The sequence below is a fragment of the Mauremys reevesii genome, linkage group 3, assembly GCF_016161935.1.
Source record: "Mauremys reevesii isolate NIE-2019 linkage group 3, ASM1616193v1, whole genome shotgun sequence".
NCBI lineage: Eukaryota > Metazoa > Chordata > Testudines > Geoemydidae > Mauremys > Mauremys reevesii.
Genome location: NC_052625.1, coordinates 71022484 through 71050466, shown reverse-complemented (window position 1 = coordinate 71050466; position 27983 = coordinate 71022484). Strand labels below are relative to the sequence as shown.

Genomic DNA, 27983 nt, shown 5'->3' with positions numbered 1-27983 from the left:
AGCATAAATTATGTTAGCTGTGCCAGTAAATTTTGCAAGGTATCTTTTTCTTGTAACTGCTGGTTTGAGGCATGATATAGTAGGCTGTTTAAACGGCATGGCATTAATTTCTCGGAGACATTTGTTTATGAATACAGATGACCCAAAAGGAAAATGTTGCTGCACTTCTGAGCATGGATGTGTGCTGACAGCATGCACACTATTCCACAGTATAGATATTCCCACCATGGCACAAACAGTTGAGTGGGTCAAACAGGAATGTAAGTAGACATGCAGACTGCATTAGCATTTACAAATAAGAACCCAGGACAGATGAAATATGACAGTACTAGAAAATTTCCCTCATCCTTTCATTTATGAGATAATTTATTTTAAACCAGTTCCAAGTGGACAAGTATTCACATTAGGAAAACCACCACTATCATCAAGTCTGGCACTACACTGACACCATTATTGGGAGTCTCAACAGAGAGGACAAAACTTGAAAGGCCTTAGAGGCGAAAGTACTCTCTCATACCTAGACATGGTCTCTCCCCGTCACTCTGAATGCGCTGGGTCTGTGCTGCACAGAGGTCATTAGTCTCCAAGTCAATGAAGCACTTTTCATGACTACTAAATTCACAAAATAAATGTACATAATGTTTATATCATGTAAATACAGTTAATCTGGTTAAACTAAACACAAGAACCATTTCATTTCTAAACTGCAGCTCCAGTGTGCATGCGCAACAATGCATGAAATCACATGATGTGGTGCAACTAGTCACACTGCAGTAATTGGTCATGACAACAATAACATACATGTTACACACTTTCTGTTGTAAAGAACACATTAAGGATATCAGTTTAGCTACATGTTTGGGACCTTGGCACCTTTCCTATTATGACTGTATTACAGTAGCACCCTGTTGAGATTGGGGGCCCCATCGTGCTGGGTGGTATATAATCATTCAAATTTCAATTTCTAAACATTACCCTTTCCCCCTATTACTATTACTTGAACGCCTGGAAAGACAGCTGCTCCTTTAATTTTTTCCCCTACATTAATTAGCCTTAACAAATACCCATTATTTACATTTAATAACCTACCTTGTGCTCAGTTAATAATGAAAAGCCTGTCAGAGGCATTCAAGCTGTTTTCTTTTCTTTTCCAGAAATGTGACTTTGATCAGAGTAAAATAAAACCCCTCAGATAAAAGTTATGGTTCTGATACCTATGTGACACCTATCTTTTGGTTATCTGCATTCTTCAATCAGGCCACTGTTGTGGTCTGTCGTCAGCTGACTGCTGGAATACACTGATCGCTTTCTGTCCTGCTGTCCAATTACTCTCCCCTTGTGCTTGTACTTTTCTTTTTGGCATCTTTTTTCCACCACCACATCCTCTCTAAACTCCCCACCACCCAATCTGCCACACTCTCCTGCTCCCTTGACTCTAATTTCAGCACTCCCTTGCCTCCCTCACTACTCAACTTCTGCTCCATATCTGAGGTTTGGCAGAGAGAAACTGCCAAGATTTCCAGTCTCTGAAGTGATCAGAGATCTTGTCGATTTAGTCACGAGTCTCACACATGGAGCACAGCAGCAAAGCAGGAAAAATGTGCTGGTACACTCTACTGAACCACTTCAACCCCTAGTTCCCAAAAGTCAACACTTTTGTAGTCTGACACTTCCTAAACAGTTTCTTTTAGTTAAAAGATTTGAATGGCCATATTACACATTAACAGATTATGCATATCAGATTGCTGTACAGTATCTGGAAAACATTCAACCATCTGATTGATATGGTGTAAGCTAATCAAGATGTCTTTACCACCAGATAATCAATTCATAACTTTCATATTAATTACCACACTGTATGACTCTCACTATATCACATAACACTTCAGATTATAAACATTTTTAAAAATTTTAAACTTCATGCCTTCCTGATTTACTGTTCTAAACAGATTTTATTACTTTGGCTGTAATCGGCCATTTTTGCAGAAGCAGGAGACTATCTTGTTTGCTGACATGCCAGGCTATTCAGACTGAAATATAGCACATGGTCATGGAAAATGGTTATTCAAGCCAGAGGGCTTGATTTAAAATTTTTCATTGTACAAATGGCAATTCCAGCATGCACTCAGTTTAGCACACACTCATTTGCTGCATATTACTAATCTAGACCCAGTCTGAACATATGATCTAAATGTGAAAAACTTGTAGGTCATCATTTCATGCTTTTAACATTTAAAATGTCTGGCCATGCACTGACTTTTAGGAGGAGTTAGCATCAGTTATGAACTGTGGGTAAACACCTACTATTCATCTAATGTAATAAATGCCCAAAATTTAGTTTGGATTAGATAATGTGAATAAACAGAATAATCTCTGCAAAATCATTTGTCCAAAACATGGATGGTACCCCTTGAAAATAACAAGGGTACTATATCTTAGAACGCAGATCCAAAATGTGTTTGAAATCTAAAATCCCATACTATTTCTGCAGGAAGCTGTATACTGCATTTCTGTCATTTCATTATTTTTGGCAGAAAAATACATTTTATTATTCAACATTCAATGATGAACTCTTGTATTACATATAAAAATAAGGCCCGCTGTCAGGTTGCTTAAACTATGATATTTGAATAGCTGATCTTCAGGTGTTTAAGTGCGACCTAGCCCACTACTACAACCAATTTTTGCTAGAGAACCTCTATCCAGCTCCAAACCACTATCCCATTCTTCGAAATCAATGAAAAGCCTTTAGAGAGACTGTACATTTGATTACTACCAACTTGGGCTGGATTTGAACAGGTGACCTAGAAATGAAAGGTTCGTATCCCATCACCAATTTCCAGAACCATTCAATTACCAGATTGTGAAGAAAGCATGCTTAGCCCTTTAGGACAAAGGAGAGAATGTTATGTTTCTCACAACCACCACCTACCCAGCTGATTTAGGAGTGCAGATGGGCTTTTAAAAATTTCCTTTGCATTTTTCCTTAAAGGCAGGGAAGGTAGCTGCTTTTACGGTGCCTTCAGGATGGAAGATGACAAGTTAACATGGAAAACAATTATTGGGTCTCCAGAAAGTTCTACCACAGACATGGCGCTCTCTACCTGAGGGTAAATTGCAATATGCTCAAATTAAATGTAAGAATAAGTTTTCCATTATGAGGTTGGTAAACTGGTGGTTTTCTATTTTTATCCAAAATAAATGCTACACTAAGTATGAATTATTAAGTATTAATTAAAAATGGCAGATTGTGCTTAATGTGCTAGCAAACACAGAGCTACCAGCAAACATATAATCAGTTGCTATAGTAATATTATGTCTCAGTCAGTGCCTTCAAAATCATGAAGGACTAAGGTGAATTTAGTCTATTACAGAATTTATGTTTTCCCATTACCTTATCAGGGTTAATGAATTTTCTCTCCAATCCCCATGTAGATATTGTATAGATTACATAATGACTGCAGAGACAGTTCAAAATATATTATTTGAATTGTTATTGAATACTGACCTTTTCCAACACACATTTCATTTGTTTGGTATCTAACTTACATCACAGTACCAATATTTCCTTTATGCTTATGCATGGTAAACAAATGACAGCATCACCATTAGGAAACTTGGAGGCAGATCCAAATAATACAAGATATTTAAAGCAAAATACAATAGTTAATTATTTCAAGTCAGCAATCTGGATGAAACTCACCTCTGTGCGGAGGACCAGCACACATCCTATGTATCAATTGGTCCCACTTAAACTCTATTTTAAAGACTTAGATAGAACTTAAAAGGTGCATAAACCTTGAGCTGCATGTCTTTATGTGGTGAATTTTATCTGCTGAGAATATATCTGTCAATATGGCATTGAATTTTAAGGTGTTTATTAGCAAATCAAAGTCCGAGTTCTCATGCATTAGCACCCAAAATGCACTTGTTGACCCTTCCCCACCCAAGAAAACAGGGAGCTACATGCACAAAGTGAGCAACTACAGACAAATAAACCTACATTCCTGGAATCTTAACATTTAACCTGCCCTGAAGGAAGATGGTGTCCTTTTTCAATTTATCTTTTTCCTCTTTCCTTTTTAAGATTTCAGTTTTACTCAGTGGAATTCACTCTCCAGGTCAGGAAACCCACAGCATGACAAGTGCTGGTTCAAGGCTCTGGGATGTTGTATGTGTGAACAATTTCCTGTTTTGCTCATACAAATGCAAGCCTTTAAATGCATGACTGAAGCAGCAGTGACTGAAATTCTAGTCCCTGGTGTATAAAAGTGAGCAATTATTTGGGATTCATGAATCGTTAATAACCACAGATATCTCAACCCCTGCATATGTCTAATTGAGCTCGTCATTTCCGGGGATGACTGATTCAAGGGATCTGGTTTGGATAAAATAAGAACAGAACCAACATCCCTGAACCTTCACCTATTCCTTGAATTGAATGTGAACCAAACTTTTTCTTTGAGAGTCAAAAAAACTGATCAGCTTTTTCCATTTTTAAAAAAATCATCCTTTGGTGTTCTTTGTTTTTCCTAGTTTTGGTCAGAAGAGGCAGCAGAAGTGTGAGAAAAGCTTATCCATCCTAAACTACGAAATACAGGAAATCGGACAGAAAACCTTCTCCTCACAATTTCCGTGAGTTTGGAGATGCTTAACCTTCAAAATGAACATGAGTGTGTGCACCACTGGGACCCGATCCTGCAAAGTGCTAATGAGTACCTTCTGTGGAATTTGAGGGCACCATTCATCTTGAAGAAGGTGGTCAGGGACCACAGGATAAGTCCTACAATGTTTAGCTAAAATACAGACTTGAAATATGGGGCTTTCTTTCAAGGCCCTGAACAACTCATAGCATGTCTCCTATTGTGTCCTCCCCAACCAGACTCCTTCAGATCCACCAAGGATACCAGTCTTGATGCCTCATTAATTTATTTCACTCAGTCTTATCTCTGTACAGTCTTCTGTGATGCCTCCCATGACCCCCTTATCCCAGTCTGCCAAACCATGGCCCTTTCCTCATTCAAATCATTCCTAAAATCTCACTTCTTCCACAAAGCAAGATCATAATAATTACAGTAGGAAAAAAACCTGTACATTACCCCCACTTCTGGATTTCCCAGTGAGAACTGTCTTCTGTGCCTCTATTCTTCAGGCTGTAAGCTCCTAAGGCACGTGCTCTCTTGATACTCCAGTGTATTGTGTAGTGCCAGGTAAGCACTTAAGCACGAATTCCATCCCTATTCAGGAAACACTTAAATGGGTGTTTAATTTCAAGCAAGCGTTTAGGTCCTATTGACTTCAGTGGGATTTAAGCACCCACTTAAGTGCTTTCCCAAATCTAGACTCATTATTGGTGCTAAACAAATAATGAATCATACATTCTGCTCTAAGTTACACATGTGCAGCCTCATTGATTTTTATTGGGCCGAACACATGTCACAGAGCAGAATTTGGCCCAGTATTAATAATTCAATGGACTCTTATGGACTCAATTTTCAGCTAGGTTGAGTCACAACCTCCTGTTGGTGGGCATAATTTGCACCATATTTTGATCCTCCAAAATGAAATGTGGGCACAAATCTGATTAGTAGGGCTTTTAATTAAATTATCGGTGCCCCTCTCAAGTAGTTACAGGCACAAGTCATCATAGTCCACAACAGAAGTGCCATTCCAATTCTCAGAGGGGTAGCCGTGTTAGTCTGGATCTGTAAAAGCAGCAAAGAATCCTGTGGCACCTTATAGACTAACTGACGTTTTGCAGCATGAGCTTTCGTGGGTGAATACCCACTTCTTCGGATGCAAGTCACTTCACTTGCATCCGAAGAAGTGGGTATTCACCCACGAAAGCTCACGCTGCAAAACGTCAGTTAGTCTATAAGGTGCCACAGGATTCTTTGCTGCTTTTACATCCCAATTCTGTGGAGACAAATTGCACCTACAAAAGAGAGGCCACCTAGCTGAAAACATGCCCCCGTATGTGTTAGATTTTCAAACATTTTCAGTGATTGCATTTAATGAAAGCTGTAGCAGTAAATGTCTATAGATTAAGAGCACAATTCTCAAAGGCCCATAGCTTCTAAGTTCTTTGAAAAACAGACACAATCTACACCGTGAAAAATTTAATTGCACTTTAATTACCAGTTAGTGGAATAGCATGAGATATGTGTGCCTTTAGTTTTTAATAGCTTCTGCCACTTCCAGCAAATCGTAGAGAGAAATAATGATGCTTTGAGTATTCTTTCCTTCTGCTCCTTCCAAAATTAAAAAGACGTTAGAATCAAAATGAAGATTCAAATTCTTCTGGATCATTTGTAATCCAGGAGGACCACTAGCAATAATGAATATGAAGACACAAATGCAGCTGCAGTGCTCATGTTAGCAGTCATCTAACACTTGCCTATTTGGTCGAGTTCTGCAATATTAAACTGATGAAAAGCTCTTGGCTGGACTGTTTATTTTAACACACTCTAGTCTACTGCTTTGTTTTCTAACATCCTGGCTCTAACTCTTAAAAAAATCACTCTGCATATTGTAATCGTTTGCATACTGTCTTCATTTGGGACACTTTAACTGTTCAGGAAGAGCGCAAAGTATTGTAAATATAGGCAAATCCTAAAATATTTAGATAAAAAGATATCAGTGTTCCTATGGCTTTTATACAAAAGTCATTTAACAATTCAGAAAAGTAAGTTTGGCTAGAGTGCTGATCCAGCACAGTTTTTACACTGCACTCGTCACATCATAGTACCTGAGTAGCAGCATACAAAACTATAATGATCCTGACGAAGTGGGTATTCACCCACGAAAGCTTATGCTCAATTCGTCTGTTAGGCTATAAGGTGCCACAGGACTCTTTGTTGCTTTTTACAGATCCAGACTGACACGGCTACCCCTCTGGTATAATGATCCTCTCAGCTGTCTACAAATAGAACCGAATTTCCTCTCCCTCTTTCCAGAAGAAAGATGAATTTTCAGGAACTTCACTTCACTGGCCTCGTCCTTAATGGCTTTCTCTTTAGTCCTCCCATCCGAGAGCACATTAACTCTTTGTTCTTTACATGTGTTTCTCATATGGGAAGGCTAAGGCAAAGGGGTGGTCCTTGCGGTCTGGTGGAGGGGGGGTTTCATAGCTGTGGGCCAGCTGACTGTCTTCATAGTAAAAACATCATTCAATGGATCACTTCACTTCATGCAGCACAAGACAACTAAGGAGAGAGTGGAGTATGAGCAGGGGAGGGAATGTTTGCCTACTCGTACCTTTAGGAAGGAAAGAGTAATAAAGAAGAAAGATGGAGGAAAAGGATGTTTGTGAGGTTTTGCCTCATTGCCAGAAAAAAAGGGTCTATTTTTACCATGGAACAATTAATCCTTGTTAGCTATCCCACTGTAGCCGCCCCAACGCCCTTTTTTTCAGTGAAGATATAGCTTCAGAACAGGTTTGGCTTCATTAGAAATCAATATACAAAGGTGCAGCATCCAACCTATTTTAACGTACATGTACATACCAGAGCTTTCCTGGGCCCTAGCCCAAATATTCTTAGCCCTCACTAATATTCCCACAGGGACTCTAAATAAAGTACCTGAACAGGCACAAAATAAGAGACTTTACCTCACAGCATCTTTCAGCCAGCACACTTTCTCTAGGGTCAGTGCCACAGCTCTTTCGCAGTCTCTGGACTGGTTCCTGGGCATAGGATCCTCCTACTCATGTCCTTTCCCAGAAAGGAGGAAGGGAGAGAGAGGTTGTTTCTCCCTCTGGGAACACACAGCCTAGCACTTCTTCCTGTACTCAATAAGCCACCAGTTTGAGACCTTCCTACTTGGCAGGTTAAGCAGGCTCTTGCCTGCTGTTAATCCCTTCCTGGCCAGACAGTGTGGGGTATGTACATTCAGTCACAAACAGGAAATGAGAATAAGCTATGGCTACACTATGAGGCTTTTAGCGACATGGCTGTGCCGCTACAGCCATGTTGCTAAAAGCCATGCAGTGTAGCTGCTGTTTGTCAGCAGGAGAAAGCTCTCCTGCCAACAAAAAACTTCTACCCACCATGAGCGGCATCAGCTTTGTCAGTAGGAGAGCGCTCCTGCCGACAAAGTGCTGTTCACACCGATGCTTTTCATGGGTAAAACTTTTGTCGTTCAGGGTGTGTGTTTTTTTAACACCCCTGCATGACAAAAGTTTTGCCAATAAAGTGCCAGTGTAGACAAACCCTAAGACATACAGGAAGCAGAGAGGAGACAAGAGAGGGACATACCACACAAATGCTGTTAGCAGAGTTCTCTATTAACTTGGGGAGACTCATCAGAGAGTGAAGTTGCTTTGACTGTTTTCTTCTGGACTCAGCTACATGAGCTGTCCCGGCCAGGAGTGCTATTAAAACTTACTGCTTCATTGACGAGCTGTATGAGATACAGCATTTGAGTAGGAGGCTGCAGCATCATTTATGGCTGTTCCTCTTGGAATCTGATCAGGTACGATGAGTCTACGTGCGCTTATTTATGTGGGGTGGCGAGGGCCAAGATTGCTTCTCAAAACTATTTTTTTCACAAAAGCTAAGACCCATTCAATGTAGTTGGTTTGTTACCATAACATTAGAAATCAATACTATATCCAGAGAGCATCACTAAGCCAGAATCATACATTTTCATCTGAAATCATAGTGCACACTAGAGATTTTGAAAGAAGCACTTTCACTTGTCTCATTGTGCTATGCCACACTACTATGTGCGACCTCTCCAATGTCTTGCTGAGATGAAAAGTAAGAATGAAAGGCAACTAAAAGAAGGACTAACATTTAAAAAGCACACACTTATTTGTGGATAAGATATCTTCTATCAATGCACTAGTTATCCAACTTGAAAGTTCAGCAGACATTGAATGTCCCCTGGAAGCAAGTAATTTTGAAGATGCATTTCATACATACAAATGTGTATAAAGCCCACATATGTATGCTGTAATTATCACCATACAGACAGACTGCAAAATAAAAAAACTGTTAGGCTTATACTATCTGTTTTTCCTGACAGGTTTGAATTGTTGACAATCTTTAGTTTATTAATAGCACAATATTATTGTTTTCTTTAAAAATGAAGCACTGAGAAGCCATGACTCTCTGGTGTTTTGAAATTCATCTGATTGGTGGTTACAAGGAGGTTAATACTAGTATTGTCTTATGTTATGATTCTGCTCCTCATCTCACATGGCTTTTTTATATACACAATATAAATACGCTCCTGGTACTCACTAGCAAACAACAAAATTAGAACACTGACAGACTGAGAAATGCTGTTACAGAGGATGGAAACAATAGCCTATGGAGCTCAAATATTTGAGTAGTTACATCAGAGAATAATAAAAATATTTTTCCTGATCTAGCATTATTTCCAGTGTCCTGGATGACTAATCAAAGCAGCATTGGTATATTAAATCAGTTAGAACAGTTGAAACCTAGCACAATGTGTCAGGAGTAGATGAATTTAACCTTGCAGTATTCAAGGAATGAAAATGATACCCTGGGGCATAAAAGAGAAGAACATGGATAGTAATTATCTAAAAGGAGATAACCAGCATGGATTTAGAAGGGCAAGCGCCTGCCTAACTAATCTACTTGACCTTTACCATGAGGCTAAAGACAAGGTTGATAATGGCTCTGCATATAAAACAGTTTATTTGTATTTTCAGGAGGTCACACTGATATACAGGAAATAGAGGGAAGGGAGAGAGATCTGAAAGTGGAAACATATCTGGTTTTAAAAAACCTCTGAAAACTCATACTCAGAAGGGACCCTATGAAAGGCTCTGTCATCCAATGTAATATATATGTGTAGGGAGAACAGGTGCAATAAAATCACAGTAGTATAAAAACACCTCAGGGTTGCCTCAGAGCGAGGGGAGTACAAAGCAGTCAGCGGGCCTGGTTTTAGTGAGAATGGAAGGTCTAAGGAAGTTTGCCTAAGTGTAGGAAAAGTTTTTCTGCCTACAGGGGATCCAACATGCTCTAACACACTAATCAGCTGTGGCATGGCAAAGGCCTGTTATGATAACCACAGAGATAATGCAAGGCAGCAGATAATATTAATGCATGGATAGTGGGAGTATAAAAAACGGTGTGCAACTCACCATCAAGGAAAAAAGGATAATGGAATCATTTTAGCTAGAGACAGAAAACCTCCATTATCAGTCCATCATCCTGCCAGAGCCAGATCATTCCTTACAGCATTTATTCTAATCTTCTTTTTTTGCTACTTCTGTCAGAACCCCCTTTCTGCAGTGGAACTGCAGCTGTTTTCCTAGATCAGGACAACCTGCAGTCACAGAGGATGGGGGACATCTTGGCCCATAGTGAAGCATTACTCCTCTCACAGAGTCTGACCCATACCCACTGAAGTCAATGGGAGTCTTTCCATTGACTAGAATGTTTTCTTGGCTCAGGCCCCTAGTGAAGTTTCACTTAACCATAATTGAGTTCCACCGTGCTAGGAGCATTCATCACCAACTCTTCCCACTTCTGCTTTGCCTCAGTAGAGGAGGAGGAGGAGGAGATAAGAAGTTGCTACCCCCAGGGGAGGCGGAGTAAAGAATATTCTCTGGCCTGGGCTACAGCAACAGCAATTTCTGAAAGGAGGATTTATGGTGGCAGTAGTAACCTATCCTCAGAAATGAAGAGAGGAGAAGAGTCATTCGGGTCTTCTGTTCACTTCTGCCCCAAGGAGGCTGGCTGAAGGGGAAGGGTTCCTATGAGATAAGGCAGCCACTGGTGACAATTTGTTTTTGGGTTAGATTGTCCAGCCGTTAGTCTGAGCAACAGCTCATTACAACAACTTGGAAAATTACCCTACCTCTACTCTGCCACCAAATTTTGCTCACCTGGCACCCTGATCACATCCTTACCCAGCTGAATGGGAAGAAAAGTGGAGGAAACAGGTTAGATGGCCATCAAGTGAGCTGAACCTGGGAGGAACTGGAACCTGGGAGAAGAGCCTAGGAAGAAGGAGAGAAGAGGGAAGGGCATGAGCTGTTACAGAGTTGCTCTGTATCGAGCCACCATGACAGAATATGGAGACTGCCATGGGAGAAGCTGGCACACACTGCCTCGGAGAAGTGCTGGTATTTCATATTGCATGATTTGAGAGATCTTCTCTGTGCTTAGAATCATAGAATCATAGAATTCAAGATCAGAAGGGACCATTATGATCATCTAGTCTGACCTCCTGCTAGATGCAGGCCACATAAGCCGATCCACCCACTCCTTTAGCAAGCAACCCCTGCCCCATGCTTCGGAGGAAGGCGAAAAACCTCCAGGGCCACTGCCAATCTTCCCTGGAGGAAAATTCCTTCCCGACCCCAAATATGGCGGTCAGCTGAACCCCGAGCATGCGGGCAAGACTCTCCAGCCATACCCTCTGGAAAAAGGTTATATCATATCATTGACTCATTGTACTATTTACCAGTGTGGCACTTAATTGACCTATTGACTAAGCCCGTTATCCTATCATACCATCTCCTCCATAAACTTATCTAGCTTAATCTTAAAGTCATGGAGGTCCTTCGCCCCCACTGTTTCCCTCGGTAGGCTGTTCCAGTATTGCACTCCCCTGATGGTTAGAAACCTTCATCTAATTTCAAGCCTGAATTTCCTGACTGACAATTTATATCCGTTTGTCCTCGTGTCCACATTAGCACTGAGCTGAAAAAATTCCTCTCCTTCCTGGTATTTATCCTCTGATATATTTAAAGAGTGCAATCATATCTCCTCTTATCCTTCTTTTGGTTAAGGAAAACAAACCGAGCTCCTCAAGTCTCCTTTCATACGACAGGCCTTCCATTCCTCGGATCATTCTAGTGGCCCTTCTTTGTACCTGTTCCAGTTTGAATTCATCCTTCTTAAACATGGGAGACCAAAACTGCACACAATACTCCAAATGAGGTCTCACCAACGCCTTATATAACGGGACTAGCACCTCCTTATCCCTACTAGAAATACCTCGCCTAATGCATCCCAAGACCGCATTAGCTTTTTAACGGCCACATCACATTGCCTACTCATAGTCATCCTACGATCAACCAGGACTCCTAGGTCCTTCTCCTCCTCCGTTACTTCCAACTGGTGCGTCCCCAGCTTATAACTAAAATTCTTGTTAGTCATCCCTAAATGCATAACCTTACACTTCTCACTATTGAATTTCATCCTGTTACTAATACTCCAGTTTACAAGGTCATCCAAATCTCCCTGGAGGATATCCCGATCCTTTTCCGAATTGGCAATACCTCCCAACTTGGTGTCATCCGCAAACTTTATCAGCCCACTCCTACTCTTGGTTCCCAGGTCAGCAATAAATAGATTGAATAAAATCGGACCCAAAACCGAACCTTGAGGAACTCCACTGGTAACCCACCAACCTGACAGTTCCCCTTCAATACTACCCTCTGAAGTCTCCCTTTAACCAGCTCCTTATCCACCTCTGGATTTTCATTTCGATCCCCATCTTTTCCAATTTAACCAGTAATTCTTCATGCGGTACCGTATCAAACGCCTTACTGAAATCCAGATATATTAGATCCACCGCATTTCCCTTGTCTAAAAATCTGTTACTTTCTCAAAGAAGGAGATCAGGTTGGTTTGGCACGATCTACCTTTGTAAATCCATGCTGTAATCTATCCCAGTTGCCATCGGCCTCATGCTCCGAACCACTCTCTTTTAAGATTTTTCCATGACTTTGCATACTACAGATGTTAAACTAACAGGCCTGTAGTTACCCGGTCACTTTTTTCCCTTCTTGAATATAGGAACTACATTAGCTAATCTCCAGTCAAACGGTACAACCCCCGAATTTAGAGACTTATTAAAAATTATCGCTAACGGGCTAGCAATATCACTCGCCAATTCCCTTAATATTCTAGGATGAAGATTATCCGGGCCCCCCGATTTACTTCCGTTAAGTTGTTCAAGTTTGGCTTCTACCTCAGATACCGTAATGTCTACCCCCATATCTTCATTCCCATCGGTCCCTCTATCACTATTCCTTAGCCCTTCATTAGCCTCATTAAAGACCGAGGCAAAATTTTCGTTCAGATATTGTGCCATTCCAAGATTATCCCTAATCTCCACTCCGTTTAAATTTTTAAGCGGTCCCACTTCTTCTTTCTTGGTTTTCTTCCTATTTATATGGCTAAAAAACTGTTTGCTATTGGTTTTAATCCCCTTCGCTAGGTCCATCTCCACCCGTCGCTTTGCCTTTCTCACTGCTTCCCTCACCCTCTGACCTCAATAAGGTAGGTTTCTTTGCTGATCCCTCCCATTTTCCACTCCTGGTACGCTTTCTGTTTTTTCTTAATGACCCCTCTAAGACGCTTGCTCATCCAGCTCGGTCTAAAACTGCTACCTACGAGCCGCTTTCCTTCTCGGATACATGCCTCTGACAACTCCTGCAACTTCAACCTGAAGTAACCCCAGGCGTCATCTGCCTTTAGATCCCTAAATATGTTAGTCCAGTCCACTTCCCTAACTAGTCGCCTTAATTTAGTAAAGTTAGCCCTTTTGAAATCGTAAACCCTAGTCTCAGATGCACTATTGATTATCCTCCCATTTATTTTGAAACGAATTAGCTCATGATCACTCGAGCCAAGGTTGTCCCCTACAACAATTTCCTCAACAAGGTCCTCGTTACTCACCAAAATCAAATCTAAAATGGCATCCCCCCTCGTCGGTTCAGCAACCACTTGATGAAGGAATTCATTAGCTATCACGTCTAGGAAAAGCTGAGCCCTATTATTATTACTAGCATTTGTTTCCCAATCTATATCCGGAAGTTAAAGTCCCCCATGATCAAGCAGTTCCTATTAGTATTTACCTCCTTAAAAACATTAAAGAGCTCTCTATCTGTCTCCAAGCTAGATCCCGGCGGTCTATAGCACACCCCAATCACTATCCCGGGTGAGGCTCTGGTAGTTTTTTTCCCCAATGTGACCATTGCCCAGACAGACTCTGTATTATCCATTGCATTGCTAGTTATCTCATTACATTTCACCTCATTATTGATATACAATGCTACTCCCCCACCTTTACCTTTGCATCGGTCTTTCCTAAACAGCACATACCCTTCCATACCTGTACTCCAGTCATGGCTACCGTTCCACCATGTTTCGGTTATTCCTACGATATCCGGTTTCAATTCTCGGACCAGGAGCTCCAGTTCCTCCATTTTGTTACCTAAGCTTCTTGCATTGGTGAACAAACATCCTAATTTTTCCTGTTGGGCTCCTCTCACTCTTTTCACCCAACTCGGTAGGGACACAGTACTTCCAGTATGACTTGTAGATCTAGTATCCGTCCCCCCCCTCTTCCTTACACCTAACCGTCCCCCTCTGGCTATATCTGTTGTTATCTTGTTGTTCTCACTCCCAATGTATAAATTTGGCGTGGAGAGCACCAGGACCTCTCCCAACCGTCTCCCCCCAGTGTCTAGTTTAAAGCTCTTTTAATCAGATGAGCCAGCCTCCCTCCTAGAAGTCTACTTCCTTCCTTACTCAGGTGGAGCCCATCCCGTGAGAACAGTTGTCTGTCCCCAAAAGCCTCCCAGTGCCCATACATCCCAAAGCCCTCCTTGCATACTGTGCTGGTACGGTGTGCACTGATGTACAGACCGCTTGCACAATACAGGACGGACAGCCTCCTGCTCCTACATAGGTCTCTGGGGTGGGGGACGGTTTCAAGTGGTTGTGCATGTAGGGGTGGGTTTGCAGGAAGGGGCGAGTGGTGCCGTCTTTGGATAGGGATTTGGATGCAGGCTCTGGGCTGTGGGTTTGGGCGTAGGAAGGGGTGAGGGGTGTGGGGGAAGGGTGAGTATCTGTCCGTGGATGAGGGCTCTTCTTGGGGCTCAGGGCAGCGGAGAGGATCGCGCCTACGGTGGAAGTGCATGGTAAGGGCAGCATGCCTTAACATTAGGGGGTGGCAGGCGCTAGGACCGTGGACAAGCGTACACATCACAGAATGACCCGGGGCAGCATACACCACACAGAGTGACCCTGGTGACTACTGACTGCAGTTGGTGTGTGCCCTGCAGTTGATCCTGCCCCCGATAGTCTGTACCCTGCTAATGTAGGCTATCCCGTGCAATTATAAATCCCCTGCCCCCCCCCTACATACACACAGTCTTCTGACACGAAAGACGTGACGGAAAGAGTGAACAACAGCAAACAGCTTTTATTAATCTACTACATAGTGGGGTGATGAAACTTGGATTTGGGACTGGGTGATCCTGTAAGGGAAGCGCTTCGACACAGTTATAGCGTCAGAGGTGTGTGGTACATTAGCGCTCAGCTGTGGTGCAGTGACAGTTCTCACGGCCCCTACCGCCCCTCCGTCTTGTAATTTTCTGTGAGGGGGGGACAGGACTTCTTGGCGTTGGAGGGTGGTTGCAGATACAGTGCAGGGGGGCTCTCTCCTCCTGCCTGCGGTCCTGCAGAACATCAACAAGGCGCCGGAGCGTGTCCGTTTGCTCCCTCATTAGCCCAAGCAGCGTTTGAGTCGCCTGCTGGTCTTCCTGCCGCCACCTGTCCTCCCGTTCGCTGTGTGAGCGCTGCTGCTGAGAGAGGGTCTCCCTCCACTGGCTCTGCTGGGCCGCCTCGGCTCTGGAGCAGGCCATCAGTTCCGCGAACATCTCGTCCCGAGTCTTTTTCTTTCGCCGCCTAATCTGAGCCAGCCTCTGCAGGGGATGCCGGGCAGTCCGGGAAAGAGCAGAAGCTGTGTGATGGGAAACAGTAAGTGATTTCCTTGAACAGATACATGTTTGCGAACAGTGAACACAGTGTAGTCAGTTTCTCTGAACAAGACCATACAGGGCACCAAGTTCCACGAGATCTCAGGACAAGTTCAAGATTTCGGAATACGCTCTCATTGGCGGCGCCATTGCACAGGAGAGCGGACAAGCGGGGAGAGACAGCTGAATCCATCTTGCAGACAGTCCTGGTAAGCCTTAAAGTAGATAATGCTTATCAGTTAGTGGATAGCTGTGCTCTCCTGCTAAAGGCAATCTGGAAAGCAGAAAGGCTGAGCCTTTTCCAGCCCCTCCCGCCAGTGCACGGGAAAGATCAATGTATGCTTGTTCTCTGTGGCCTCCAGCACGTGGCTGTTAAGCGAGGGTCGTTGTTATGCAACCTAATTGTAAACCATTAACAGTAGTAACAATACACTAATTGCCCTACTTAGATGCAGCCTGTCCAGAACGACATCACCCTGAGGCGGGTCACTCGGAGTCAGAGAGAGCGGATGCTAAGGGAAGCCCTGCACAGACCAGGACCATATGCAGCAATGCTGGTGGAGGCGATGATTCCTCTGTACATTAGGATGTCCTGGCGCGGAAGAGTGTGCTTCCACGGAGCACCCAATAAGGCACCTCTCCCCAGGAACCTCCTGCGGAGGCTTTTCGAGCAGCTCTCTGAGAGCTTTGTTGAACTGTCCCAAGAGGATTATTGTTCTATCCCTATATGTGTGGACCTACTTTTTATATAGTTTGACATTTAAAATTTTTTATATAGTATTTCTATTTTTTCTATACCTGTTTTTTAAAAAATAAATGTTTCCATGTTTATAGCACTTACCGCCTGATCCTTCCCCTGATTCTGAGTCCGGGTTAACGGCCGGGGAGGGTTGGTAGGGGATCTCTGTGAGGGTGATGAAGAGATCCTGGCTGTCAGGGCAAGCGGTATTGTGTTTGCTGTCACCTGCGCCGTCCTCCACAAACCCTTCCTCATCTTCCCCATCGGCGAACATCGCCGAGGAACTGTCCAGGTACACTATGCCATCCTCAGAGTCCACGGTCACTGGTGGGGCAGTGGTGGCAGACCCACCGAGAATGGCATGCAGTGCCTCGTAGAAGCGGCATGTCTGGGGCTGTGCTCCGGAGCGTCCGTTTGCCGCTCTGACTTTTTGGTAACCTTGTCTCAGGTCCTTGACTTTCACGCGGCACTGCATCGCATCCCGGCTGTATCCTTTGTCTATCATGGCTTTGGAGACCTTCTTGAAGGTCTTTGCATTCCGCTTGTTGGAGCGCAGCTCCGAGAGCACAGACTCCTCGCCCCACACAGCGATCAGATCCATGACTTCCCGGTCAGTCCATGCTGGGGACCTCTTTCTATTCTTGGATTGCCCGGACTCCTCTGCTGGAGAGCTCTGCATCGTTGCAGGTGCTGCGGAGCTCGCCCCGATGTCCAACCAGGACGTCAGATTCAAAGTGCCCAGACAGGAAAAGGAATTCAAATTTTCCCGGGTCGTTTCCTGTGTGGCTGGTCAGAGCATCCAAGCTCGGACTGCTGTCCAGAGCGACAACAGAGTGGTGCAGTGTGGGATAGCTCCCGGAGCTACTAAGTTCGATTAGCATCCACACCTAGCCTAATTCGAGCTAGCCATGTCGAATTTAGCGCTACTCCACCTGTCGGGGTGGAGTACCAAATTCGAACTAAAGAGCCCTCTAGTTCGAATTAAATGGCTTCCTGGTGTGGACGGTTGACCGGTTAGTTCGAATTAATGCTGCTAAATTCGACTTAAAGTCCTAGTGTAGACCAGGCCTAAGCAACATAGTTTGGACTTCAAACATTCATGATGAATTCATAGAGCTATACATTGTGAAAGATATAAACTCCATTAATAAATGAAGATGCACAAACTGGAATCTGTTCATAGATATTCTGAGAGCAAAGAAGAGAGAACTTTGGCTAATAAATAATTTGTTATTATTTGCTCAGCTCTAGCAGACTGTAAGAGAACTTCTGCCCTGCTCCTACTAATACTCATACACATGAGCAACTTAATGCGCCTGAGTCATCCCGTTCAAAGGAGTTTTGCTTGATTTGCAACACTGTTAACTGTTGTGATCTCATTCCTAGTAGTACTGTTTTCAAAACTACAGAATACAAGATGATGTGCAAGAAAGTTGACTAAGCAAGCGATACTAGTGGGCCTTAAAAAAAGTTTGGCCTGAATGTCTTCCCATGTTGACGTAAATGAGAAATAATTTAGTTCAAGCTTTCTCTCTTCCCCTTTACATTTCTCACATTGCTTCCTCTCACTTTTCGGAGAAGCTCCTGAAAAACATTCACAAAGCCACCTCATTGTCCTTCCTCCAAATCCCTCCTTAAAACTCTCCTTTGCCGTGATGCTTACAAAAATATTAACAACCATTAGGTTGCTGGTGTACCAAGACCACTGCCTAATATGGTCTCATTGTTTCCTTGAACACCCCCATCTGTCTTTCTGTATCCATCTATTGTCTCTTATCTTTTACTTAGATTGTAAGCTCTTGGGGCACGGATCATCTTTTTGTTCTCTGTTTGTTGGGTCCTGGTCCATGATGACTGGAGCTACTACATGCTTCCATAATCCAAATAATAAGTATTAATAACGTCATTGAAGTTATACTGGTGTGAAACCAGTATATGTGAGAGGAGAATCATATTCCTTGTGTGCAGAAATTCTGCTTATAGGCTGAATTTGTTCAGCTCATCTCTAAAGTTTGTACAGGGAATCTTGGTGATTTTTTTTACCATTGAGCCAACAAGATAGCTACTTGAGTAAGAAAGTATCCTAAGCCTCCTGAGCACAGCACCTTACAATGGAATTACTTATCACAACTATCATGAGGTATTGTTAGAGAGACAAGGTGGGTGAGGTAATATCTTTTATTGGATCAACTTCTGTTGTGACAAGTTTTGGAGCCACACAGAGCTCCTTCAGGTCTGGGAAAGGTACTCAGAGTGTCATAGCTAAACGCAAGGTGGAATAGATTGTTTAGCATAAGTAGTCCGCACATGTTCTAAGGGGCCATTCATGGTAGAAGTGGCCCATTAACACCTTTACAGTCATTGACAAAAAGAGGGGATTATTGCATCACAGATTGTTGTAATAAGCCTTACATTTCGTGTCTCTCTACATTCCATTGTTGGATGTTGCCAAGTATTAAGGGGCCATTAAGTATAAGACTGAGCACTGGTATCTTAGGCCCTGAGGTTTTGTAGTTTTGAAAGCCCTACAGTCTTTAAATGTACAGTACACATATGGTACATATCTGTGGCCAACTTTTGCATATGCTTGTGTGTTTTTGGAAGGTACTTCAGGGAACCCTGTGGCTTACAAAAGGCAACATTTTAAATGTAAAGAAGGAAAACAGATCTCTTGAGAGCGTGTTGCTTCCTGGCTGGCTTTTCAAGTGGGAAAAAGGCAAGACAGAGTTCTGCAGAGCATGCTTCTTTAATAACGCTTTTCTACAATAAAGTATTTTTTTATTAGCTGCACAATGCCAGATGCAGCCTGCAGGAAGAGGCTGCATCTCCAAAAGAAATCTCTTGACCAAAATCACTGCTGACCTATATATATATATCACTATAAGTGACAGCTCAGCTGTAAATTAGGTCACAAGATAGGCATAAGTGGTTGCAAATGGCAAAGTAAGGTAACTTTTGCCAACTTGGTGATGTGAAAGTTGATCTGCAAAATCAGAATAATTTGCATGTTAAGGGAGGGACAAAGGAGGAAGCAACCAACATCAAGCTAAGATAAAGCAGCCCTCAGTCCTTAAAACTAGGCTGCATCATCCTCCAACATCCCTGAGGCCAATTGCAACTCTGCTGTAAGCAGGCACATATCTGATATGCACCTGCTTATGCCAGAGGCTGAACTGCATTCCCACAGAACATCTAAGGACATGCCTTCACTGGCAGCGCTTTAACATGGCTTGTGTCGTTGCAGCACAGCGCTCCCAGCACTCTAAAAAACCCACCTCCACAAGGGAAATAGCTACCAGCGCTGGGAGCACGGCTCACGGTGCTGACTGGTGCACTGTCTACACTGCCACATGACAGCGCTGAAACTTCCAGCGCTCAGGGGTGTGTTTTTTCACCCCGAGCGAGAAAGTTGCAGCACCGTAAAGTGCCAGTGTAGACAAGCCCTAAAAGGTGTACGTTACACTCATTCTGCACATCCACTATGTGCCAAATCAGTCCAAGTTACAGGGACTGTCACTTATTACTGCTTTCTGATTGACCAATAAGCCAGGAGCCTCTCACCCTCTGCAGTGAATATCAGGAGTAACTTCTCTGAAGCCAGTGTAAGTCCATGGGTGTAAAACTGCTATGAGAAGAGGATCAGTCACCATGGTGTAAGTTAATTACACCACCATGTTATCACTGAAGTCGGCACACAGTCTTTTGGTGGTTTTTGGCACTACCTGTTAATTTGTGTATCTGACATAGATGGAGCGCTGAGACAGTTTCTCAGAGAAAAAAGTTTGTGATAAGTTTTATGCAAGTACATGAATATCAGCTTGCTAAGGACTGCGGTTTGGAAAAGGATCATAACTTCTGATAACCTCCTCTAGTGCACAGTGTGCCTTTGAAGCAAAGAAAAATAATACCGTATGTTTGGACGGTTTTAAGATAATTAATTATTTATAAGTTCTCTTTCCATTTCCGTGATCTCTCAGCTTAGTATCATTCTCCTTGCTACAGCTAGCCTAGAGAGATAATGAGGAAAAAAGACTTGATGGTGCATTTTTGCATTGTCCAGAATCCCTTTGCTTGTTCCAACTGCAAAGTACATTGTGATGCTGCCTAAGGAAATCTTAACTTTACATTTTGTATCATTGTTTCATATGGGTTACACGATATAAAAATTTATAATCTCCATTAGGCTATAAAAAACAGATGTCTTCATCCATAACGAGTAACATTCAATTTAAAAGTTTGGCTATACAAATATTAAAGAGCAGATCATGCCTCATGGATCACATGGAGAATTGGAAATATCTGTCAACACATTACAAGAGAGGCTGCTGTAGAAACCAAAGATGCTCATGTCACTCAGCAATGGAGTTTTACCTGTGTAAAACCAGTGTAAGGAAGGAAAATCAAGCCCTGATTCTATAAAACTGTCCTTATGGATAAAGAACAAATGGATAAAGTACGCCAGACACTTCAATATGACTCATCAGTAACGAGTGAAATCCTGGCCCTACTGAACTCAATGGAAGTTTTGCCATTAACTACAATAGGGCCAGGATCTCAGCTGATGTTTTTCAAAGTTTTTACTTAGATATTAAGTGGAAGGTCTTGCTTAAACTGGCAATATAAAGAATTTCTGATTTAGTCTGGCCTCGGTATCGCAAAGAGTCTCTGAAGAGAGGCATACTATGTACAGCAATATTTTCACACAAAGGGATCAGATAAAGATGACGCTGTAGCTTTATCTCCAATTTTTTTTTTACATGGATTTTAATAAGAAGCAATTGGGTAGGATAAAAACCAGCAAGGAAAGCAAAATATTTCCACAGACACTGGGTAAATTCCATAAATCCAGTGCAATACAAATCAAACCATTACCCATCTTCCATTGAGAAGTGCAATAGCCGTCAGCAGTCATGTCAATAAAAAGTACAGAGCTGACCTTTGATGACATTCTTTCAAAGAGGAATATGCATGGATCTGAGAATAAGTGAGAATTTGGATTTGGGACCTATCACCCTCAGAACTGGGATTAACCTTCCCTGGCTGCTTGTGCTTGCTCTCCTTCTCTACGCCCACCTCTTCCCTGTACAGTGGGGAGTGGGTGGAAAGGGGGTTTCTTCTCCCTCTACAGAGGTGACAATGAGGTTAGCAGTGGAACAATATAATAAAAAATAATCTTTAACTGAAATGTAAATAATTCATTTGAAGCTACTGCCATAGCAAGCACGTACCGGGTCTTTAGTGGCATACTAGCTCTATGCACCTTAACATGCTATTCTCTTTGCCTGATTTGGGTAATAAGAATATTATACATGATGCAGAATTCCACAGAAAGAATTGTTTGAGTCATAGTGTTTTGTAAAGGTTTGAATTATGGCATATGTGTGTAGCCAATTTTTATATATGCTTGAAGAGGACCAAACTTTATAGTATCTTTTAACAATTACAGTCATCCCAGGACATTATCCACAAATACACTAAAACATATGCAAAAGCTGGCTCAATACAACTACATCATGTAGTGTACATAAAATGCATTGACTTTAGGGGTTTTAGAAAAATCGGTATATCACTCTTTTCACAGTACACACAATTCAAACAAATACAATTATATATGCTGACATGCTATTCCATGCTATGACAATATGTAGTATTTCTTATTACACAAGCCCCCTGCAAATCTTTTGAAATCAACTATATGCTGTACTACATGGAACGCAAGACATACTAAAAACCCACATCCTCTTGGTCTCCAAAATGAAACATTTTGACCTTTGTTGTCAGGTTACAAAATCAGCCTTCTCTGAATTTGATATTTTCTTCCATTAAATTACTGAACTGATTCAATTCAGTTAAAAAAAAATAAGAAAGTAGAGCTGTAGTTGCACCTTCAGTTAACAGCTTGACGCCGCTAGGACCCTGCAAGTGATGAAGTTGTCACCAGAGCTCTGCACGGGCATAGGGGTCTGCCTAAGTGCATCACATTGCATCACAAATTTGTAAATAGCGGAACTCAGATGGTCTCCATTCAGGATCAAATGCCCTGGTCTCTCCTTTTCAGATACACACCTTTGGAGAAGCCCTATTGATTCAACACATAATTAGATCTACTTTCTATAGAATTCTTTAATATAGTGAGGAAAAAAACCCTGTAGAATGGTCAGCCTTAAATTTAATCGGTCTGTTGATTGATTTCAACAGAACCCCACCGCGTTGCTATAGAATCCTATTGGTTTAGGTTAGGATTTTAGAAGGAGCTTACTGGAGGTTAGGTGCCCAGTTCCCTTTGAAACTCTACTGAGATTTGGCCACCAAATTCCCTTCAGTTGCTTTGAAAAAAATCACACCCTGCACTGACATTCAATTCTTTAGGACATTTCCATAAAGGTACTGTACTTTCCCCCCAACTTTTAGTTTCAGAACCAAGATGGACACCTTTTAAAATGCCCTCCCCCAATAAAGTCTTGTACATTATTAATGCTTTTTCCCCAAAAGCAGAGCTTCTGATGCTTTACTGAGGATCCAAAAATCCATGTCCTTTGTTTATATAGGTTAAAACAAAGGCGCATCTAATGAAGCTGATACATGCTGTGCACTTTCATGAATCAGTCTATTTTACAGGTTCCATCTGCTCTTAAATGCTTCCCAGCGAACAAACAATGTGTCACTATATTGCATATTTCCATTGCACTCTCCCAAACACACTTAAGCTGCTGACAGATTAATGCTTAGTTCACTTGTGGCATACATTCTTGGGTTCTTACACATGTTCTTATAAGGAAATGGAACTCAATAAGTACTTAATCACAAGTTGGGGTAATGTTATTGTACTGAATACAATGCTCTAACTTTGTTTCAGATACAGACGAAGGTATCTCTATATAAGCCATTGCTGTCACCAGTGCCGCCAAGGACCCTGGAAATCGAATAGCTTTTGTAAACCTTGACTAAACAAAGCCAAGTGAAAATTTGCCAAAGGGTAGCTACTGGAGCCAGGAATGTCAAGGTGAGGAAAGTTCAGAAGTCACCACATGAATTGTCTGCTCTGTATACTGAAATAAGGTTTGTTTGGCCCAAACAGCATCTACTTTGTTCTAAACAACCCAATATAACTGGACCTCAGTGGAGTGTGTACTAATACAATGATTGGGTGAATTATTGGGAGACAGATAAAACCATTGCCCTGAGCAATCTGCCCTGATGAGGATCACTTATCCAGTGAAAAGGCAACAACAGAAGCCTGCTGCATGTGGATATTGTGTGCAGCGTGAATACTTGCATTCATGCACATTGAGACATGTTGTTCCACTGAACATTTTTCGACTAGATCCTCATTTGATGTAAAATGGTACTACTCCATTGAAATCAATTTGTACCACCTGAGAAGCTGGCCTTTTGTATTAATTTGAAGTATTTATTTAACTAAAGCACACTCAGCTTGTGAAATATTATTTTAGAAAAAAGTGAACTTGAGCAAGCAATAAATCATTTTCTGAGACATTTTCCTTTCCTTTCACATCACTTTTAATGTGTTGAAAACCTAGGAAAGTTATTAACCAATTTTTTTGTCCTTTGGCATATTTTTTTTGCCACTGTAATCAACCGTCTTTCATGTGTGAAATGAACTACATTAATATGCCACTGTTCCTCTATATACTCCGCTTCGCTTGCCACACAAATCTCCTTCTAAAAAGTGAAGCAAATTCTAGCCCCAAAGAATGTGAACAGACACATCAGAAACAGTGCACTCTGCTCCAAAACCAGCCCTGACTACATACTGAGACATATTCACCAATGGTGAAGTCCTGACCCCACTGAAATCAATGAGGATTTTGTCACTGACTTCAATGCACCAGGATTTCACCACAAAAGGACACTGACTTCCGTGGAGTTGCAACCATTTATTCTAACAGTGACTTGGGCCCAGGGAACTTTCCATATGGGGACATTACAAACTAACTGGTGTTAGAAAATACCTTTTCCCCACTCAGTTAATACAAGCCATACACTTCATTTTAATATTGCTAAGAATTAGGCCATTCAATCCATCCATAGATAAATGGAACAAACTGATGTTGAGTGATAAATATTACAGTCAAATTGTGTTTTGGCCTCTTCTAAGGTATGCGAGGGACCAAAGGATGCAATGAGTGGTACAGTGTCAAAAAGCTACACACAATGAGAGTCCTAGTGACTACAAGTGGTAAGGGAGGAACAGGCTATGCCTTCTGCACCAGCTGATAGAGCCAGGTGGGTGCAGTGTGAAGCACACACTGCTCAAGAAGATGCAACAGCTGCCCTCTCCTGTCCTCCTCAAAGTACCAGGAGACGTAGCTCCACCATGAAACTGGAGCTGGCTGTTGGGCTCTGCATTGTCCCCAGTGTGGGGCAGGGACTTGAAGGTACTACCGAGTCTACAATAGTTTGAAAATCTCCATTTGTCTAGAAAACAACATACTTCCATTTAGTTCATAGTCTTGTCTATGCCTTATTCCCCAGAAAGCAGCCTTGCACAACTTGCTAGCTAATGTGCACCTCTTGATAAATGCCCAAAATTGGTAGTGCTCACCTGTGCTGCAAACATGCCAACAAGACAATACACAGATCAACAGTGTGAAGACAGACGGCAATAGATAAGGGTAAGGGGAAGTATGCAGGATGTTATCTCACCTCAAGTACATCACATGCTTTTCATCGGAAAATTCTGACGTGCTAAATGAGGAGAAGTAACTTTACTCAATGTGGCTTTACATTTTGAAATCCTTTGAAACATGCAAGGCCTACTAGACAACTACTGTACAATGGTAAGACAAGTGATCTAAGATAACTTATCTCTAACTATTCCTGAAAGCTAGCAACTAACATGTCATACATTCCGTGGTCACAAGCTTCACGACCTTTTATAAGATCTCCTGGGAAACTGCACCATATTTCATAGGGTACAAGGCATATGTGATGGAACATCTTGTATGCGGCAATATACAGTTGTTCCATAGTTATTGAGTAGGATCTGGCATGATTTAGATCAAAATCTTACAAAAACATATTGTGCCATTATCTGAAAGGGAATTATCTAAAAAAAAAATTATGGTAAATGTTGCAAATTCTCTTGGTAACTATAAAATTAATCTCCTAAATGGTTTTCCTTTCCGTGAATGTGTGTGTTGAGCCTTTTGTTTCATAGTGCTCGAAGATATAATTCCATTTTTCAAAGTCTGCCAAGCATGCTTCTGCACCAAGAGATTTTCTTTTCTTTTTCTTTTTTAATTTGGTTGAGAACAGATTGTCTATCATGCTCCTACTTGTTGGCTGTCACTTTCACCAGTTACCTAGAGACTTGTGAAATGCTGACCAGCCTTATACAAACATTAAATTTTCAGAGTGTATCATTCTTGGTAAAGTACTGGAATTAATATGGAAATATAGTCACGATGGGATTGTAATGAGCATTCTTTGATCCTACAACTTTATCTTCACTTTTGGCAGCTTGTTGACCATATCTTCCAAGAGTGCATTAAACAGCTGGAGAAAGATGATTTTCCTCTTAGGCAAGTGTTGCAGTTGTGAAAGTATTTTGTTTTCTTTCTTTCTTTTTTTTTGCAGGGTCAGAGTAGGGAGAGGAGGAGGGGAGATGGAAGGATTTTTTTCTAGACCAGGAGTCTTTTTTTTTCTCTCCCCTCCTTTTCTGATATTTTCATTTTTTTCTCTTCTTAGTTGATCTTTGATTTTCTATATTCTTTCTCTCCTCCTCCTCCCCTTTATTGGTCATGTGTGTGATGGATTCGTCAGTTTTCTTCAATGATGTCTTTATTTCTCTGCTGTTTCCATTTACACTTTTTCATTGTTCCCTGGCAGCTTTGCCTATTTTTCCAGAGGTGATGTGATTTGTCTCTTTGTTATTTTTATTTTGCTGAGGTTTTTGTCAGGTCAGCTGGTCCTTTAGGCAGCCTACTTTCTACTTCCTTGTGCCTTTTCCTTTACATTTTCATCAGTCTCTCGTTGTTGGTGTTTTCACTATATATATCATTTGTTGTCCTTCTTTGACGTTCAGATGAGTTCTTGCTTTCCATCCCTGCCTTTGTTATGTTGCTTCCTATTTACTGCTTCCTTCAAAGCCAAAGAACTGGTGGGGCTCCAGCTCCTGTGTCTTGCCTGATAATGAAATGGCAAACTGAGCCAGAGGAACAGTTTCTACTGTGCAAATCTTACTCGTGCTCAGGGAACACTAGAACATTTGGGGGGGGGGAATCAAAAATCAAAACCCAGAAACCCTGAATTACCTATTTAACCAAGGAAATAGATTACTCAGGGTTGATAGAATCTCCTGGCTGAGTTCCAGGTTAGATTTATCACACTCACTAAATAGATGATGGGGTGAGATATCTGCAATCTACCTCTTCCCTTCCTGATGCTTTCATTTCCTCCCTTTCCCACTCCCCCCTTTCTCCTTTCAGATTGTGGTTCTTCTCTCACTTTGATGTCCAGGTTTCCACCTGCCTTTCATCCCAGCTCCCTATCATGATCCTGGGCAATTTCAACTTTCACCAGCACAATACCTCTGATTGCCAAACCTCTGGCCCTCCTGTTCTGGTCTCCAGAATGGACCAGTTATTTCACCCAGTGACTTGGTCACTCCCTTGATCTATTGGAACTTGGAACTATTCTTTTTGACTTTTCCATCTCTAAATTCCCTTTCTCTGATTAACATCTTCCCATCACTTACCCATGTCATCCATCACACCATTCCAGACATTTACCTTTCCAACACCTTTGCTCCTCTTTCCTGCTGCTCCATTATCTCCCCGCCCCTTGCAATTCTGTCTCTCTTCCCGGCAACTTTACATGCACTCCACTTAGCTTCACTGGAGAAATTCTACTCCCCCACCCCACGCAAGTTTGTTCTTTCCTGCCTCAACTTTGTACTTTCTCTTGCTAAGCTACTACAACTTTAAACCACAAGTTGAGGACTTCAGTAGCTCAGACATAGGTCAGGGGTTTGTTACAGGAGTGGGTGGGTGAGATTCTGTGTCCTGCGTAGTGCAGGAGGTCAGACTAGAAGATCATAATGGTCCCGTCTGACATTAAAGTCTATGAGTCTATGAACTTCCCTCTCTCATCAGCCTCCACTCATCTGCTACCAGAAAGTCTTCATTGCTTCTGACTCCCTTCTTGGAACTACTGCCAGCTCCCCATTTTTCACCTCCTCTATCCAAGATTTTGTCAACTTCTTCAAAGGAAAACTAGACACTATTTGACCACAATTGTCCTTCCCCTCTCTGCCTACTGCACTTTCTCCCACCTTAATACTTGTCTATGGCAACTGCTTACTACATAGTCTGACTTCTCCTCTGTCTCTCTCTCTCTTCAACCCACCAGAAATAGTGCTGCTAAATTCATCTTATTTTCTACAGCCCTGACAGCGTCCCCTCCACCTCTCCTTGTATCCCTTCAGTGGCTTCTTCCACACAAAGTTCAAAGTTTCATCAT

The 27983-nt window shown here is 42.1% G+C and overlaps 1 protein-coding gene across 3 annotated transcripts in view; it reads right to left on the bottom strand.

Moving 5' to 3' along the window:
• Positions 1-27983, bottom strand: part of SMYD3 (SET and MYND domain containing 3) — a 631978-nt gene that overhangs the window by 34242 nt on the left and 569753 nt on the right. The window contains exon 11 of one of the 3 annotated variants that reach the window (XR_005596251.1): positions 518-612. The exons of the other annotated variants lie outside the window; for them this stretch is intronic. The gene's annotated coding sequence lies outside the window, so the exon portion shown is untranslated. The remainder of the gene's footprint in view (positions 1-517; positions 613-27983) is intronic. 3 annotated transcript variants of the gene reach the window in all.